Genomic DNA, 17,014 nt, shown 5'->3' with positions numbered 1-17,014 from the left:
TAACATATCTGAACTAATTAGTTACCATTCCCTCTTCACTAGATTCTGTCTCTAGGTCCCCTATATTCTACATTATAAGACACTGATTTTACATTGTTCAGGGAGTTCACATTAGTGGTAACATATATATCTCTCCTTTTTTGTCTAACTTACTTCACACAGCATTATGTCTTCAAGGTTCATCCATGTTGCCATATGTTTCAGGACCTCATTCCTTCTTACTGCTGCATAGTATTCCATCATATGTATATACCATGTTTTGTATACCCACTAATGTCTTGAAGGACACTTGGATTGTTTCCATCTCTTGGCAATTGTGGACAATGCTGCTATGAACATTGGTGTGTAAATGTCTGTTCCTGTCACTGCTTTCAGATCTTCTGGGTATATACCAAGAAGTGGAATTGCCGGATCATAGGGTAACTCAATATCTAGTTTTCTGAGGAACTGCCAAACCGTGTTCCATAGCGGCTCTATCATTATACATCCCCACCAGCAATGAATAAGAGTTCCAATTTCTCCACATCCTCTCCAGCATTTGTTGTTTCCTTTTTGTTTAATGGCAGCCATTCTTATTGGTGTGAAATGATATTTCATTGTGGTTTTGTTTTGTATTTCCCTAATAGCTAGTGAAGATAAACATTTTTTTTCATGTATTTTTCAGCCATTTTTTCCTCTTCGGGAAAATATCTTTTCCCCGTTTCATAATTGGGCTATTTGTACTATTGTCACTGAGTTGCAGGATTTCTTTATATGTGCAGGATATCAGTCTCTTATCAGATATATGGTTTCCAAATATTTTCTCCCATTGAGTTGGCTACATCTTCACCTTTTTGACCAAGTCACTTTTGATTTTGAAGAGTTCCCATTTATTTGTTTTTTCTTTTGTTGTTTTTGCTTTGGGTGTAAGGTCTAAGAAGCTACCTTGTTGGGAGGTTTTTGATGACTGGTTTAATCTTGTGATTGGTTTGTTGAGGTCTTCTATTTCTTTACAAGTCCTCATTGTTTTTCACGTGGTCTTAGGAAGTTGTTCATCCAAGTTGTCTCGCTTGTTGCATACTGTTGCTTATAGCATCCTCTTATATGATCTCTTTTATTTCTGTGGGGTCAGCATTAATAACCCCCTCTCCCATTTCTGATTTTATTTATATTCAAGCATGGTTCTTGTGGGTATTGGGCAGCATTGATCTTTTTGTGGGCTGTCAGGGCATACCTGCCAAAGAATCCTGCTTTTCGAAAGCCTTGGTGGCCCTCTCACAGTGTTTTTTTTGTTGTTGTTGATTTTCAAACTTGCAGAAAAGTGAAAAACCTTGTAGAGTATTCACCCACTTACCCACTATCTATTTTCTCTAATGGTTAACATTTTGCAGTTGTGCTAGTTTGGATATATTATGTCCTGCCAAAAGCCATATTCTTTGATGCAGTCTTGTGGGGGCAGATGTATTAGGGTTGATTAGGTTGGAACCAGTTGGTTCAGTGTTTTCGTGAAGATGTGACTCAATCAACTGTGGGTGAGACCTGTCATTGGATACTTTCCATGGAGATGTTGCGCCACCCATTCAGGGTAGATCTTAATTAGACCAATAGGGTACTTTAAAAACAGCCACACAGCTCAGGTGCTGGTGCAGCTCAGAGTGACATTTTGGAGAGCAACTGAGAGTGACATTTTGAAGAGGAGCTGCAGTTAAGAGAGGACAAAATGCCTTAAGAGCAACATTTTGAAGAATGCACAGGAAATGAGAGAGGAGCTGAGACACAATCTGGGAGCAAGCAGACGCTAGCCATGTGCCTTCTGAGCTAACAGAGGTTTTCCAGATGCCATTGGCCATTCTTCTGTGAAGGTACCCTTTGGCTGATGCCTTAGCTTGGACACATTTATGGCCTTAAATTTGTAACTTTGTAACCAAATGAGCTCCCTTTATAAAAGCCAATCCATTTCTGGTATTTTGCATTCTGGTAGCATTAGCAAACCGGAACAGCTATACTTGCTATATTACATTTATCTATCTGTTCTTTCATCAGACTGTTTTAATTTTTAGCAGTCGGTACACTTTATGCAGATCTTAATATGCTTCATTCCTAAACACTGCAGCATGTATTTCATTAGAATTCAATGTTTATTTACTGTTCTTTTTTAATTTAAGGCAAATTTTTGTAGTGAAATATACAACTCTTATGTTGGATGAGTGTTTTAGTTGCTTGGCTGCTAAAACAAATATTATATAATGGGTTGGCTTAACAACAGGCATTTATTGATTCAGAGGCTGGAAGGCTTGCCTCCTTCCAGAGTCAGTATCTTCTGTCTGGCCAGCAATTTGGCTTTTTTGTCACATTGCAATGGAAGTGGCAGCATCTTCCCCTTCCTCTTCCGGTTCCATTGACTTGCAGCTTCTTGCTTTTTCTGTGGCTGCTTTTACTATTTCCAATTTACTTTGCTTATAAGAACTTCAGCCATATTGGAATAAGGCTCACCCTTGTTTGGGCACACCTTGACTAACAGTATCTTCAAAGGTCCTTGTGCTAGTTCGGATAAATTATGTCCCGCCAGAAGCGATATTCTTTAATGCAGTCTTGTGGAGGCAGTCATGTTAGTGTTAATTAGGTTGAAATCCTTTGATTGAGTGTTTCCATAGAGATGTGATTCAGTCAACTGTGAGCAAAAGTTTGATTGGATTATTTCCATGGAGATATGGATCCCATTCAGGGTGGGTCTTGATTTAATGACAGGAGTCCTAGAAAAGCTCATAAACCAGAAGGACCTCAGAACAGCTGAGAGTGACGTTTTGGAGAGCAGCTGCAACTTAGACATTTTGGAGATGGCCGCTGAAAGCAGACTTTTGCTGAAACTTTGGAGATGCTAGCCCAGACTTTGCTCCAGAGAAGCTAAGAGAGGACAAAACACCCCAAGAGCAACCATAGCTGAGAGAAGAGCTGGAACACAATCTGGGATCAGCAGACGCCAGCCATGTGCCTTCCCAGCTAACAGAGGTTTTCCGGACGCCATTGGCCTTCCATCTCCAGTAAAGATATACTTGTATTGATGTCTTAATTTGGACATTTTCATAGCCTTCAGACTGTAAATTTGTAACTGAATAAACTCTCTTTATAAAAGCCTATCCATTTCTGGTATTTTGCATAATGGCAGCATTAGCAAACTGAAACAGTCCTATTTGTGAATGGATTCATATCACAGGATCAGGGGCTGGGACCTGAACATGCCTTTTGTGGGGGACATGATGCAGTCCCCAATTAAGCTTCACAAATGCATACAGTCTTGTAACCTAAACTACTGTCAGGATATAGTGTAATTCCTTCTTTCTCCTTCCCACCCTGAACCTTTCAGGCAACTACTGTTCTCTTTGTTTTTCTCAACATTTCTTGGAATTTGACTCTATGGTTTATGCTCATCTTCCTTCCATTGCTTTAATTTGAATGAATCAAGGAAATGGACAGTCAATTCAATACTTAAGTTCTGAGGGTCATTAACTTTTAAAAAATGTACGTAAACTATCATGACAAATGTGTCTAGTCAATGGAATTCTGACTTAGATCAAAGCTTTCAACATACTCAGTGATTTTTTTCACCCACGTCTTTTGAATGCTGAACAGGGAGTGATGATAAAAGCTACTATTTATTGGATTGGCATTGTGCCAGGGATTTCACATGTGTTATAATTCATATACCCAGACAATATAATTATATGTATATATTTAGAATTCATGTACATCAAACACATCCAAAATGAGGGACATTCTGCAGTCCCATGGAATAGGTGGTTTTCTGCATTCATCTTATACATGAGGGAGCTTGAATTCAGCGAGACCAACAAACGTGCCAAGGCCTCACATCTAGAAAATTGCCATGTCAGAATTTTGAACCCAAGACTCTCAGTAGCCCAAGGTCCATGTTTTCTCTAGGGTTTGTAGATGTGTCCTCTAGGAGTAGGGGTAGAAACAAAGACAGACATCATTAACTGAGATGTATATTATAGACAATAAGAAAGGGGTGGATGGTAATTATGTGAATCTTTCTTGAAGTAAGAATTAAAGTAGTTGGGAAGAAACATTGATTAGGTTAACTTTCTATCCTTGGTCAGTATAGGGTAGCCTAATTTCACAAGGTTTTTTTGCTTTGCTTTGTTGTTGTTTGTTTTGGGGAAGTGGGGGTGGGGGTATGAGGTAAAGTATGGTTTCAGGTAGTTGGAGAAGTGATGCAGTATGCTACCGCTAGATAGATGCCCAGTCTTTCTCACCCAGAGTTTCACAGAAGAATTAAGTCTTATATACGAAATGACCTGAGGGAGTCTTTACTTAACTCACCCAAAGATGGTTCAGACCTAGTACCATTGTAGATGCGTAGGAGATAAGTTATGTCATTACTTATAAAGGATTCCTTAAGGAATTAGAGCCTGATTAGTGTTTGAATGCCTTTAACTCAGTTTAGTATTTTTTGCCATTGCTGTTGATTTTGTTAAAGGGTTAGTTTTTCAGTTAGAATGCTTTTGGCTGCAAGTAACAGCCAAAATGGTTTAAGCAATAGGATTTTTATTGTTTCACATAACAAGGAGTCTGTAGGTAGGTGTTCCAAGATGAATTTAGCAGCTCTACCATGTTGTCAAGGTCCCAGGGTTTTGTTTGCTATAGCTGTAGGCATCATGTCCTTACATAGCCATGTTCAAATGAGGAAGGTAGGTATTTCTCACATTGTTTTTATCAAGGACAATCTTTCCCTCAGGTTCCATTGGTCAGAATTGAATTGTATGCTCAAGCCATAGCTGCAAAAGCAATTGGAAAAACAGGCATTTGCCTTTTTCTGTCTTGGAAAGTAGGCTTTGCCAGTAAGGAAGGTAGAAGCTAGAAAAGGCTGTTGGGAGGGGATCATCAGTGTCAGCCACAAAGGCATTTACTAGCCATCATTACAGTAGACTTTCATATAGGCTGCATCTTCTGATATTGCATATTGGCATCTCTACATTACTAGGCTGAATTTAGACTTTCATATTTCTCGTGTTTGGGAATTTGGAGCTCTGGCATTTTTGCACTACCTGTCAACCAAAAGTTCAGCTTTAGCAGTGTTGTCTTACTGGATGCACAGCATTGTTTGACAGTTGTTCAGGTCTTTTACCGTATTTTGTTAAGATTTTATAAAAAATGAGTGACACAGAAAAATTGCTGATAAATGGGAATAGAGCCTGACACATGTGAGGTGCTCAATAAATATTTGTGGTACTGAACAGTACTACTGATACTACTGAAAATAACATTGAAACAAAATGGAAGTCATTAGGTAAGCCACAATTGACATACTTTTACCTCAGGCTGGCATTTAATGAATTTAAGCCAGTAACCTGTTTTGCAGAAGAGGAAAAAATAATTAGAGAGCTTAATGTGAAATAAATTATGCCTAAATATGAAATACTGTAATGAGAAAAATAAATGGATCTTTAAAAATTATGGGTTTTTCCATCAAAAATCTGCTAGTCTAAATGCAGAGAAAACTTTTGGTCTCTGGATCTGTTGAAAAGGGATACAGTGTCCTTTACTGAGAGAAGAAACTGGTTGCTGTTCAATTTGCCCTCCACATATTTTTTGAAGAAAAGCTAAAAAGTATCACATTTTCCCACTTAGTACCCTGCAAATCACCATCAGATGCAAGTCCTTCCTACTTCACCAAGTTTTCTCTAGTTAGAAATGTCACTAAGGATGGATCTTAAATTCACTGGGTGAAAGATTTACATATATAAAAACATGTGAGGATACTTACATGTCTCAAAGTATCATGAAGAGGAAAAGTCACCTTTACGGTGGAGAAATGTGTGGGTATGGCCTTAGCCAAATGATCAAGCTTAACATCACCAATAATGGAACAAATTGACATCATGTGACCCTGTTGTTGCATTGGGGACACAACCTCATCTATGTAGAATTCTTGCCAAAAATACGGAAACAATCAGACAAATCCAAATGGGACAGTTGGGGGAATTTTAATATGAATTTTTGATTAGACCGTAGGGCTGAGATGAATTTTCCTGATTATAATTGTATTGTAGCTATGTAGGAGACTACTTTGTTCTCAGAAGATTACACTTTAAAATATTTAGCAGTGAAGAATCATGTCTGCAACTCTCAAACCACCCAGAAAAAAAAATTCGTATAAATATACTGGCAGAAAAAGAGAAAAAGTAAATATGGTAAAATATTATCAGTTGGGGGATTTTAACGAAGAGAATGTAATATATGGTTGTTCATTGTTTCATTTTTGCAATTTTTCTGTAGGTTTGAACTTTTTTTTGCAACTTTTCTGTAGGTTTGAAAATAAAAATTGAAAATGTTCCTTAAGTAAGCTACAAAATTGCTTGAAAAAATTTATTTTCTAAAATATTTAGTCCTTTTCATGTTTAAATGGCCTTATAACCAGGTGTATGTTGTACAACGCACTGAATGCGTATATGTCATAATTAGTTATTTTATACATTTTAGGGTCTAGACATGAAACCTCTTATGAGATGTAGAACTATTATTCTACTTTTAGACATTCAGCTTTCAAGCATTTCTAGAAACTCATTATTGTCATTTTTTTTCTATACTTATTTTTGGGAAAAATACAAAACATTAGAGAGGAGTAGTGTGCCTGTTTGAATGTATTATGTCCCCCAAACACCATTATCTTTGATGTAATCTTGTGTGGGCAGACCTATCAGTGTTAATTAGATTGTAATTCTTTGAGTGCCCCACCCACCTGTGGGTAATAACTCTGATGAGATAATTTCCATGGAGGTGTGGCCCCACCCATTTAGGGTGGTCCTTGATCAGTGGAGCCATATAAATGGGTGGACAAACAGAAGGAACTCAGTGCAGCTGTGAGGGACATTTTGAAGAGGAGCTACACCCAAGAAGGACACTTTGAAGAATGCACAGGAGCTGAGAGAGGAACTGCAGATGAGAGAGAGTTTGAAGATGGCCATTGAAAGCAGACTTTTGCTCTGAAGTAGCTAAGAGAGGACGAACACCCCAAGAGTAACTGAGAGTGACATTTTGGAGAGAAGCTGCAGCCTAGAGAGGAACGTCCTGGGAGAAAGCCATTTTGAAACCAGAACTCTGGAGTAGATGCCAGCCATATGACTTCCCAGCTAACAGTTTTTTTCCGTACACCATTTGTTGTCCTCCAGTGAAGTTACCCTATTGTTTGATGACTTACCTTGGACACTTTATGGCCTTAAGAGTAACTTTGTAACCAAATAAACCCATTTTATAAAAGCCAATCCATCTCTGGTGTTTTGCATTCCGTCAGTATTAGCAAACTAGAACAGATTTTGGTACCATGAGTGGGGTGCTTTTGCTGCTGAGTTTGCAACTGCCAAACATGTTGGAACGGCTTTTTAAATGGATAAGGGGAAGATTCTGGAAGAATTGTGAGGAGCTTGATAGAAAAGGCCTAAACTGCTTTGAAGAGACTGTGTAAACATGGACTCTAAAGATACTACTGACGAGGCCTTGAACAGAAATGATGAATGTGTTGTTGCAAACTGGAAGAAAGGTGACCCTTGTTTTAAAGTGGCAGAGAATTTGGCAAAATTGAGTCCTGGTGTCAGATGGAAAGAATTTGAAAGCAACAACCTGGAATACTTAGCTGAGGAGATGTCCAGACTATGTGTGGAGGATGTACCCTGGCTTCTCCTTGCAGCTTATAGTACAATGCGAGCGGAGAGAGATAAACTTATAACTATACTCTTGGGTTCAAAGAAACCAGAAGCTGATGGCCTGTAAAATTACAGGCTTCCAGGGGGTGGAATCCCAGAAGCTACAGCCAAAAGGGACACTTTGAAGAAAGCACAGGAGCTGCGGATGAGAGACAGTTTAAAGATGGCCATTGAAAGCAGACTCTTGCTCTGGAGAAGCTAAGAGAGGACAAATACCCCAAGTCCAGCTAAGAGTGACATTTTTGAGGAACTGCAGCCTAGAGAGGAACGTCCTGGGAGAAAGCCATTTTGCAACCAGAACTTTGGAGCAGATGCCAGCCACATGCCTTCCCAGCTAACAGAGGTTTTCCGGACACTATTTGTTGTCCTCCAGTGAAGTTACCCTATTGTTTGATGACTTACCTTGGACACTTTATGGCCTTAAGACTGTAACTGTGTAACCAAAAAACCCCCTTTATAAAAGCCAATCCATCTTTGGTGTTTTGCATTCTAGCAGCATTAGCAAACCAGAACAAGTAGTATTAGCATAAGCCTGGAAATTAGTGATTCTGTTGTAAATTTATGTAAATTCTAGTATCAAGGTTTCATCAGAATTTCAGAAATATCCAGTCTCAGCCCTTTCTCCTGTATTTTCTGGGTAATTGTTCTCTGCTGAAGCAGTTTCACCTGCCTCCCTATAACATTCAAAATTGGTGGTAGCTTAAGCAGCAATGGCTTTAGAAGTTTCTGTAATGGAAGTTTGGGAAAGCTGGTGAAATCTGTAGGAACTGGGAATAAATATTTGTGTTTTTCTCCTCTACCTGTTTGAAGGGTATATGCAGTGTCTATATCTTTACCAAGTCCTAGTTAGAATTTCATCTAGCAAGAATAACCTTAGGCAAATCCCTTATCTTCTTGGTCCTAAATTTATACTGCAAAATGATGTTGGTGGAAGATCACACTGGTTCGATACCCTTCAGCCAAAACCCATGGGACCACACCTGTAATTGAACAAGTTGGATTTAAAACTTTGAATGCAACGAGGGAGACTACACACCATGGACACACCTTAACAGAACTGTGGGGAGTCTCAGAAAGAAAGGGTGTTAGAAAGGATTTATGGATTGGGGCTTTGGATAGGAAGCAGGTATTCAGTCTGGATTGGGTGCTGTCAAGAAGTGGGGACAATTCTTTGATTGATATCTTAATATAATCTTCTTTAGAAGGAGGACAGATCAGAGGTAGGCTAAAGCTGTAACTGGTAAAGAAGCCCCAGTCACTCTGATTAGCTAGGGGAGGGGACTTTGGCATTTTGTTGTTTATGCAGTGATCTTATTTTTGTCTGTAGCGTTCTTGTTTTGTCTCACTTCATCAAAGTCACAAAGTGAGCTCGTCTGCTGTAGGTACTTTATGAGATGGTTTATGTACAAAAGTAGTGTAAGGCCTGACTGGGATCACCAGGCCAACTTCTAACATTCTCTGGTCCTAGCTGTTTAAGTGTCAAACCAGTTCTTGGATGTCAGGCAGCTTTTCTCTTTCTCAACTGCTATTAGAGAAGTGTATCATGTTTGGAATTTTGTTCTTTTCAGACAGTTTTCCTGCTGAGGCCTTGAAGATAAGTCTAGATTTCTCTGAGGTGAAGGTGTTCCTGAAGAGTGTGGTTATTCTTCAGTCAGCTACTCAGAAAAGAGGTGAGTCCAGCCTTAGATTGGAAGTTGGGTTCAAGAGGCAACTTTTAGCTTTTCAGATTCCACACACACAAAAAATGTATTGGGATTTTGAGTTTTACTCTGAGATCAACTTGGGGAAAATTGATGACATTTTTGTGATATGGTCTTTTTATCCATGAACATGATATATTTATCCAATTTTTTAATGTTGTCTTTAGTGTTCTTCACTTATGTTTTATAAGCTTCTCCATATAGAGCTATAAATATTTTCCCACTGTTTTTTTTGTTTCTTTTTTTTAAAACATTTTTTATTGTGAAATATAACATATATGCAGAAAGTGATAAATTTCAAGGTACAGTTTAACAAGTAATTATAGAGGAAATTTAAAGTATGGTGTGGGTTGCAGTTCCACTATTTCAGGTGTTTCCTTCTAGCTGTTCCAATACATTAGAGACTAACAACAAATATCTATATAATGATTCAGTAGTCATAATCATTTGTTAAATCCTATCATCTCTGTTCCATCTCCTCCTTCTCATTTGATCATTCTCTCAAACTTAAGAGCTATTTGGGCAATGACCGTTCTAACTTCTTCATGTCAGTAAGGGGTATCAACATTATGGGGTAGGGGGATGTAAGTGGTTGATGTTCTGGGAGAGACTGTTACCTCTGGGTTTCTGGGCTTATCTGGCATAGGAACAATCTGGACATTTTAAGTTTATAAAAAATAAACTTACAGTGAGTGAAACTTTTATAGAGTCTCAGTTAGGACCCTGGGTATTCTTTAGGGTTTTCAGGAATCCTGATGGTTAGGGCTTGGCGTACCGTGGTAACTTGCAGTATCCAGCTAAAGCTTGCACAAGGGTAACCTTCAGAATAGCCTCTTGACTCTATTTAAAATCTCTTAGCCACTGCAACCATATTTGGTCACATTTCTTTTCCCCCTTTTGGTCAAGAAGGCATTGTCAATCCCTTGATGCCAGAGCCAGACTCCTCCCTGGGAGTCATGTCCCACATTACCAGGGAGACTTAACACCCTTGGAAGTAATGTCCCATGTAGGGAAAAGGGTAGTGACTTTATTTGCAGAGTTGGACTTAGAGAGAGAGAAGCCACATCTGAGCAACAAGAGTTCTCTGGAAGTGACTCTTTAGCATAATTATAGGTAGGCTTACCTTCCACTTACAGAAATGAGTTTCATAAAAGCAGCCCTCAAGATGGAGGGCTTAGCTTACTAAATCGGAAGTCCCTATCCCTAATGCTTGGGAGAGTATCAGGAATTTCATGGGAAACTTTATTAGTTCCATACTTTTTTCTCTAGTTCCTCAAGGGACTTTGCAAATACTTTTTTATTATCTTCCCAGCATATTCTTATATGAATCAGGATTTTACATTAAGATATAGAGAATTACAAGATCTCACTCTCAATTTTAGACAATTTTCATTGCTCCAAAGATAAAAATAACAGACAGACACAGCCACATCAAAGAGAAAACCCAAAACACCCTATAATTCTTATCCATGCCCCAACCCATGCAATTACCTACCCCCAGTATTGGTGTGGTACTAGTGAGGTACTCCTGTTAAATATAGTCCATAGCATGCATTAGGTAGCTTTTCCCATATACTAACTACTCTATTATTAAATCTTTATACAAGCATCCATACCTTTGAAGTAGTTCATGCAAGAGCTCACTTATATTTTTAGTGCTAATTGGTGAGATACATGACTTTAAACAACCCCTATCAATCACATTGACCTTCAGTATGACACTATTACTTATAATCCCACTAACAAACTACCGTCTCCTCTATCTATTCCCATACATTTAAGTTCACCTTTTTTAATAAGTCTGTACATGTTAGGTAACCATTCCCCCTTCTCTAGCTTTGGTCTATCTCTAGGTCCCCTGTATTCTACATTTTAAGACTCTACGTTTACAATTTTTTGGCTTATTTCACTCACCATCATGTTTTCAATGTTCATCCATGTTATCATATGCTTTGGGACCTCATTCCTTCTTAACTGCTGCATAACATTCCATCAAATTTACATACCACATTTTGTTTATCCACTCATCTGTTGAAGGACACTTGGATTGTTTCTATCTTTTGGCAATTGTGAATAATGCTGCTACGAATATCGGTGTGCAAATGTTTGTGTCACTGCTTTCAGATCTTCTGGGTATAAACTGAGTAGTGGAATTGCTGGGTCATAGGGCAACTCAATACTTATTTTTCTGAGGAACTGCCAAACTGTCTTCCACAGTGGCTGTACCATTATACATTCTCTCGAGGAGTGGATAAGTGTTCTAATTTCTCCACATCTTCTCCAACATTTGTAATTTCCTGTCTGTTTAATGGAAGCCATTCTTATAGGTGTGAGATGATATCTCATTATGTTTTTTTTTAAATTCAGTTTTATTGAGATAAATTCACATACCATACAATCATCTGTGGTGGTGTACAGTCAGCTGTTCATAGTGCCATGGTATAGTTGTGTACCCATCACCCCAATCAATTTTTGAACATTTTCCTTACACCAGAAAGAATAAAAATAAGAACAAAAAATAAAAGTAAAAAAGAATACCCAAATCATCCCCCCCATCCCACCCTATTTCTCATTTAGTTTTTGTCCCCACTGGATAAAGGGAGTATGAGCCACAAGGTTTTCACAAACACACTGTCACCCCATGTAAGCTACGTAGTTATACAGTCGTCTTCAAGAATCAAGGCTACTGGTTTGCAGTTTGACAGTTTCAGGTATTTCCTTCTAGCCATTCCAATACACTAAAACCTAAAAAGGGATATCTGTATAGTGCATAAGAATGCCCTCCAGAGTGACCTCTGGACTCCATTTGAAATCTCTGAGCCACTGAAACTATTTTGTTTTATTTCTCTTACCGCTTTTGGTCAAGAAGATTTTCTCAATTCCATGATGCCGGGTCCAGGCTCATTCCTAGGAGTCATATCCTGTGTTGCCAGGGAGATTTATACCCCTGAGAATCAGGTCCCACATATGAGGGAGGGCAGTGAGTTCACCTGCCAGTTTGGCTTAGGTAGAGAGAGGGGGCCACATCTGAGCAACAAAGAGGTACTCTGGGAGAGACTCTTAGGCAAAATTATAAGTAGGCTTAGGCTCTCCTTTGCAGTAACAAGCTTCATAAGGGCAAGCCCCAAGATCCTCGGCTCACCCTATCAAATTGTCAGTCCTCAATATTTGCAAGAATATCACTAATAACCCAGGTGGGGACATCTAGCATTTCTGCATTTTCCCCCAACTCCTCAGCTGGGCCCTGCATATGTATTTTTATTCTCTACCCAAATAACTTTGGGATGTATTGCTATTTCACACTAACCTGTACAAGCCTACCAGATCTCACTTCCTATTCAGAGTGCCATGTAATTATGGTGTTTGAATAAACTGATCATATGAATTAAATTATTCAGTGTGCTATAGAAGATATATATCCTGTATTAAATAAACATCACACAGAAGTTGAAGTTTTAAAACACAGTCAGTATCTTCATTTACCCTTTGGCCTGATTTGCCTTAGTTCTAACCAGATCTGCTTTATTCATATCTCTAATTGAAGTCTGGACTCTTTCTCAGCTTTTTTAACAGTTGCTGTATGCACTAATACTGACATTCTTATCTGCCAAGCTCTAGCTATGGGTTTCAGGTGTCACACAGATACCCAAAGTTCTAGAAACTGACCAGGTTATATTCAAAGGGATCAGCATCTCAGAATTTGGAGATAGCCATTACAATTCAGGGATAGGTGTGACTGCTGTAAGAGCTTACAATGTAGGAACCGTTATAATAAGTGTTCCCCTGATAAGCTGAGGTCTAAGATTCAATTCTGAGTTTACACATTATAATTAGTCTATATTGGTGAGGCATTGTAATGTTTGTCTTTTTGTTTCTGGTGTACTTCACACAAAATACTGTCTACAGGATCCATTCATCTCTTTGTGTGTCTCACAGCTTCACTCCTTCTTGCAGTTGCTCAATCTTCTCTTGCCTGTGTACACCACAATTCACCATTCATTACCCTTAGGCCACCTCCACCATTGCAAATCATGAATACTGCCTCTGTAAACATCAGTGTGCAAATGTCCATTTGTACCGGTTTGTGTATATTATGTCCCCCAGAAAAATCCATCTTCTTTGATGCAATCTTGTGGAGGCAGACCTATTAGAGGGAATTAAGTTGGAACGTTTGGATTAGGTTGTTTCCATGGAAATGCGCCCCACCCAACTGTGGGTGATAACTCTGATTGGAAAATTTCCATGGAGGTGTGGCCCCCGCCCATTCAGCTTGGGCCTTGATTAGTTTACTGGAGCACTATATAAGCTTAGACAGAAGGAGCAAACTTGCCACAGCCAAGAGGGACATTTTGAAGAATGCACAGGAGCTGAGAGAGGAACTGCAGTTTACAGAGACATTTTGGAGACGGCCTTTGAAAGCAGACTTTTGCTCCGGAGAAGCTAAGAGAAGACAAATGCCCCAAGAGCAAGTGAGAGTGACATTTTAGAGAGAAGCTGAAGCCTAGAGAGGAATGTCCTGGGAGAAAGCCATTTCAAAACCAGAACTTTGGAGCAGACACCATCCACGTGCCTTCCCAGCAACAGAGGTTTTCCGGACACCAATGGCCATCCTCCAGTGAAGGTACTCTTTGTTGATGGACACTTTATGGCCTCGAGACTGTAACTTTATAATTAAATAAACCCCCTTTTATAAAAGTCAGTCCATTTCTGGTGTTTTGCATTCTGGCAGCATTAGCAAACTAGAGCAGCATTCATGTCCCTGCTCTCAGCTCTTCCAAGTATATACCCCGTAACGAGGTTGCAGAACCTTATGGCACACACATACGTAGTTTCTTATGGAACCACCACACTGTCCTCCAAATAGGCTACACCATTCTACCTCCCACAACAGTAAATAGGTACATCCTCTCTCCATTTTTTCTCCAGCACTTTTATCTCTGTATTTTTTTCTACAATTTTATGGAGATCTATTCACATACCATACAGTCATTGACAGTGTTCACAGTATCATCATATAATTGTGCATTTATCACCACAGTCAGCACTTGAACATATTCATTACTATGAAAAAATTTTTTTAAAGAATAATAGAAAAAGGTACTAAAAAGAAAAAATAGCATACAATACAATAGTAAGGTCAGACAACAACATCACTAGCAAGAATCCCATATCCTTCTCGTATATCCCCCTCTCATACGCATTTAGCTTTGGTATATTGCCTTGGTTACATTTAATGGAAGCATATTACAATGTTACTGTTCACCATAGACTCTAGTTTGCTTTGATTATATTTTTTCTCCATACTATCCCCTTTTCAACCCTTTACACTGTTGACACACATATGTTCACCCATATGTAAAAACATTTTTATATTTGTACATTTAGTCACAATCATTGGCCACTCTAGTTTTCTTTAAGTCCTAGTCTTGTCTTTCTTTACCTCTGGTTTCATACATGCCCATAGCTCTCCTCTTTCAGCTTTACTCACAGACATCTCTGTTCAGTGTGCTTACAATATTGTGCTTCCATCACACAGTATTAATGCTATCTATTTCTGGATCTATACAATCAATCCTGTTGAACATTCTGTGGTCCTTCAGCATCAAATGTCCAATCTCTACCCTCTTTCTATCTCCTGATAATCTGTGTTCTCAGCTTTTAACTCTCAAAGTTTGCTCATTAATGTTAGTTCATATTAGTGGGACCATACAGTATTTGTCCTTTTGTTTCTGGCTAACTTCACTCAACATAACGTCCTCAAGGTTCATCCACGTTATTATATGTTCCGTGATTTTGTTCTGTCTTACAGCTGCTTAATATTCCATTGTGTGTATATACTACAGTTTTTTATCCACTTGTCCGTTGATGAACTTTTGGGCTGTTTCCATCTCTTAGCAGTTGTGAATAATGCCGCTATAAACGTCGGTTTACAAATGTCCGTTCGTGTCTTAACTTTCAGTTCTTCTGAGTATATAGCTAGTAATGGAATAGCTGGGTCGTATGTCAAATCTATATTTAGCTTCCTGAGGAACTGCCACATGGCCTTCCAGAGTGGCTGCACCAATCTTCATTCCCACCAACAGTGAATAAGTGTGCCTCTTTCTTCACATCCTCTCCAGCACTTGTAATTTTCTGTTTTTTGGATAATGTCCATTCTTGTAGGTGTGAGATAATATTTCATTGTGGTTTTGATTTGCATTTCCCTAACAGCCAGTGAAGTTGAGAATTTTTTCGTATGTTTTTGAGCCTTTTGTATTTCTTCTTCAGAAAAGTGTGCATGTCTTTTGCCCGTTTTTAATTGAGTTGCTTGTCTTTGTCATTGAGTTGTAGGATCCCTTTATATATTTGGGATATTAAACCCTTATCTGATTTCCAAGTATTATCTCCCATTGCATAGGCTGCCTTTTTACTTTTCTGACAAAGTCCTTTGATGTACACAAGTTTTTAATTTTGAGGAGTTCCCATTTATCTATTTCTTCCTTGGTTGCTCGCACTTTCGGTGAAAGGTCTTGGAAACTACCTTCTATTACAAGATCTTTAAGATATTGCCCTTCATTTTCTTCTAAGGGTCTTATGGTCTTAGTGCTAATATTTAGGTCTTTGATCCATTTTGGGTTAATTTTTGTATAAGGTGTGAGATAGGAGTCCTCTTTCATTCTTTTGGAAGTTGATATCCAATGGATATCCAGTTCTCCAAACACCGTTTACTGAAGAGACTGCTCTGTCCCCGTTGCTTTAGCTTGACTGCCTTATCAAAGATCAATTGTCCATAGATGCGAGGGTCTATTTCTGCTCACTTAATTTGATTCCATTGATTGGTATATCTGTCCTTATGCCAGTGCCATGCTGTTTTGAGCACTGTAGCTTTTAATATGTTTCAAAGTCAGGTATTGTGAGACCTCCCACTTTGTTCCTCTTAAGATATTTTTGGCTGTTCGGGTCACCTTGCCCTTCCAAATAAATGTGATTATTGGTTTTTCTGTTTCTGCAAATTAAGTTGTTGGGATTTTAATTGGTGTTGCATTAAATCTATAAATCAGTTTAGGTAGAGTTAACATCTTAACTGTATTTACTCTTCCAATCCATGAACACAGTATGTTCTTCCATTTTTTTAGGTCCTGTTTGATTTCTTTTAGCAGTTTCTTGTCGTTTTCTCTATATGGGTCTTTTGTGGCCTTGGTTTGTTTATTCCTAAATACTTGATTCTTTTGGTTGCTATTGTAAATGGAATTTTTTTCTTGATTTCCTCCTGCTGTTGCAAATTACTTGTGTTTAGGAACACTACTGATTTTTGTGTGTTAATCTTGTAACCTGCCTCTTCCAGGTTTAACACTGCCATTAAACAGAATACCAGAAAAGGATTGGCTTTTATAAAGGGGGTTTACTTGGTTACAAAGTTACAGTCTTCAGGCCATAAAGTAAGGGAGTACCTTCGCTGAAGGATGGTCAATGGCGTCCAGAAAACCTCTGTTAGCTGTGAAGGCACATGGCTGGCATCTGCTCCAGAGGTCTGGTTTCAAAATGGCTTTCTCCCAGGATGTTCCTCTCCAGGCTGCAGCTCCTCAAAAATGTCACTCTTAGTTTCTCTTGGGGCATTTGTCCTCTCTTCGGAGC

The 17,014-nt window shown here is 38.8% G+C and overlaps 1 long non-coding RNA gene across 3 annotated transcripts in view; it reads left to right on the top strand.

The window, feature by feature from the left end:
• Positions 1-17,014, top strand: part of LOC119511074 — a 70,453-nt gene that overhangs the window by 10,022 nt on the left and 43,417 nt on the right. For all 3 annotated transcript variants that reach the window (XR_005212145.1, XR_005212144.1, XR_005212146.1), the window contains exon 2: positions 9,269-9,370. This is a non-coding gene — a long non-coding RNA (uncharacterized LOC119511074). The remainder of the gene's footprint in view (positions 1-9,268; positions 9,371-17,014) is intronic.

Source organism: Choloepus didactylus, chromosome 16, assembly GCF_015220235.1.
Source record: "Choloepus didactylus isolate mChoDid1 chromosome 16, mChoDid1.pri, whole genome shotgun sequence".
Classification (NCBI taxonomy): Eukaryota; Metazoa; Chordata; class Mammalia; order Pilosa; family Megalonychidae; genus Choloepus; species Choloepus didactylus.
This window is presented reverse-complemented; position numbering and strand designations above follow the sequence as displayed.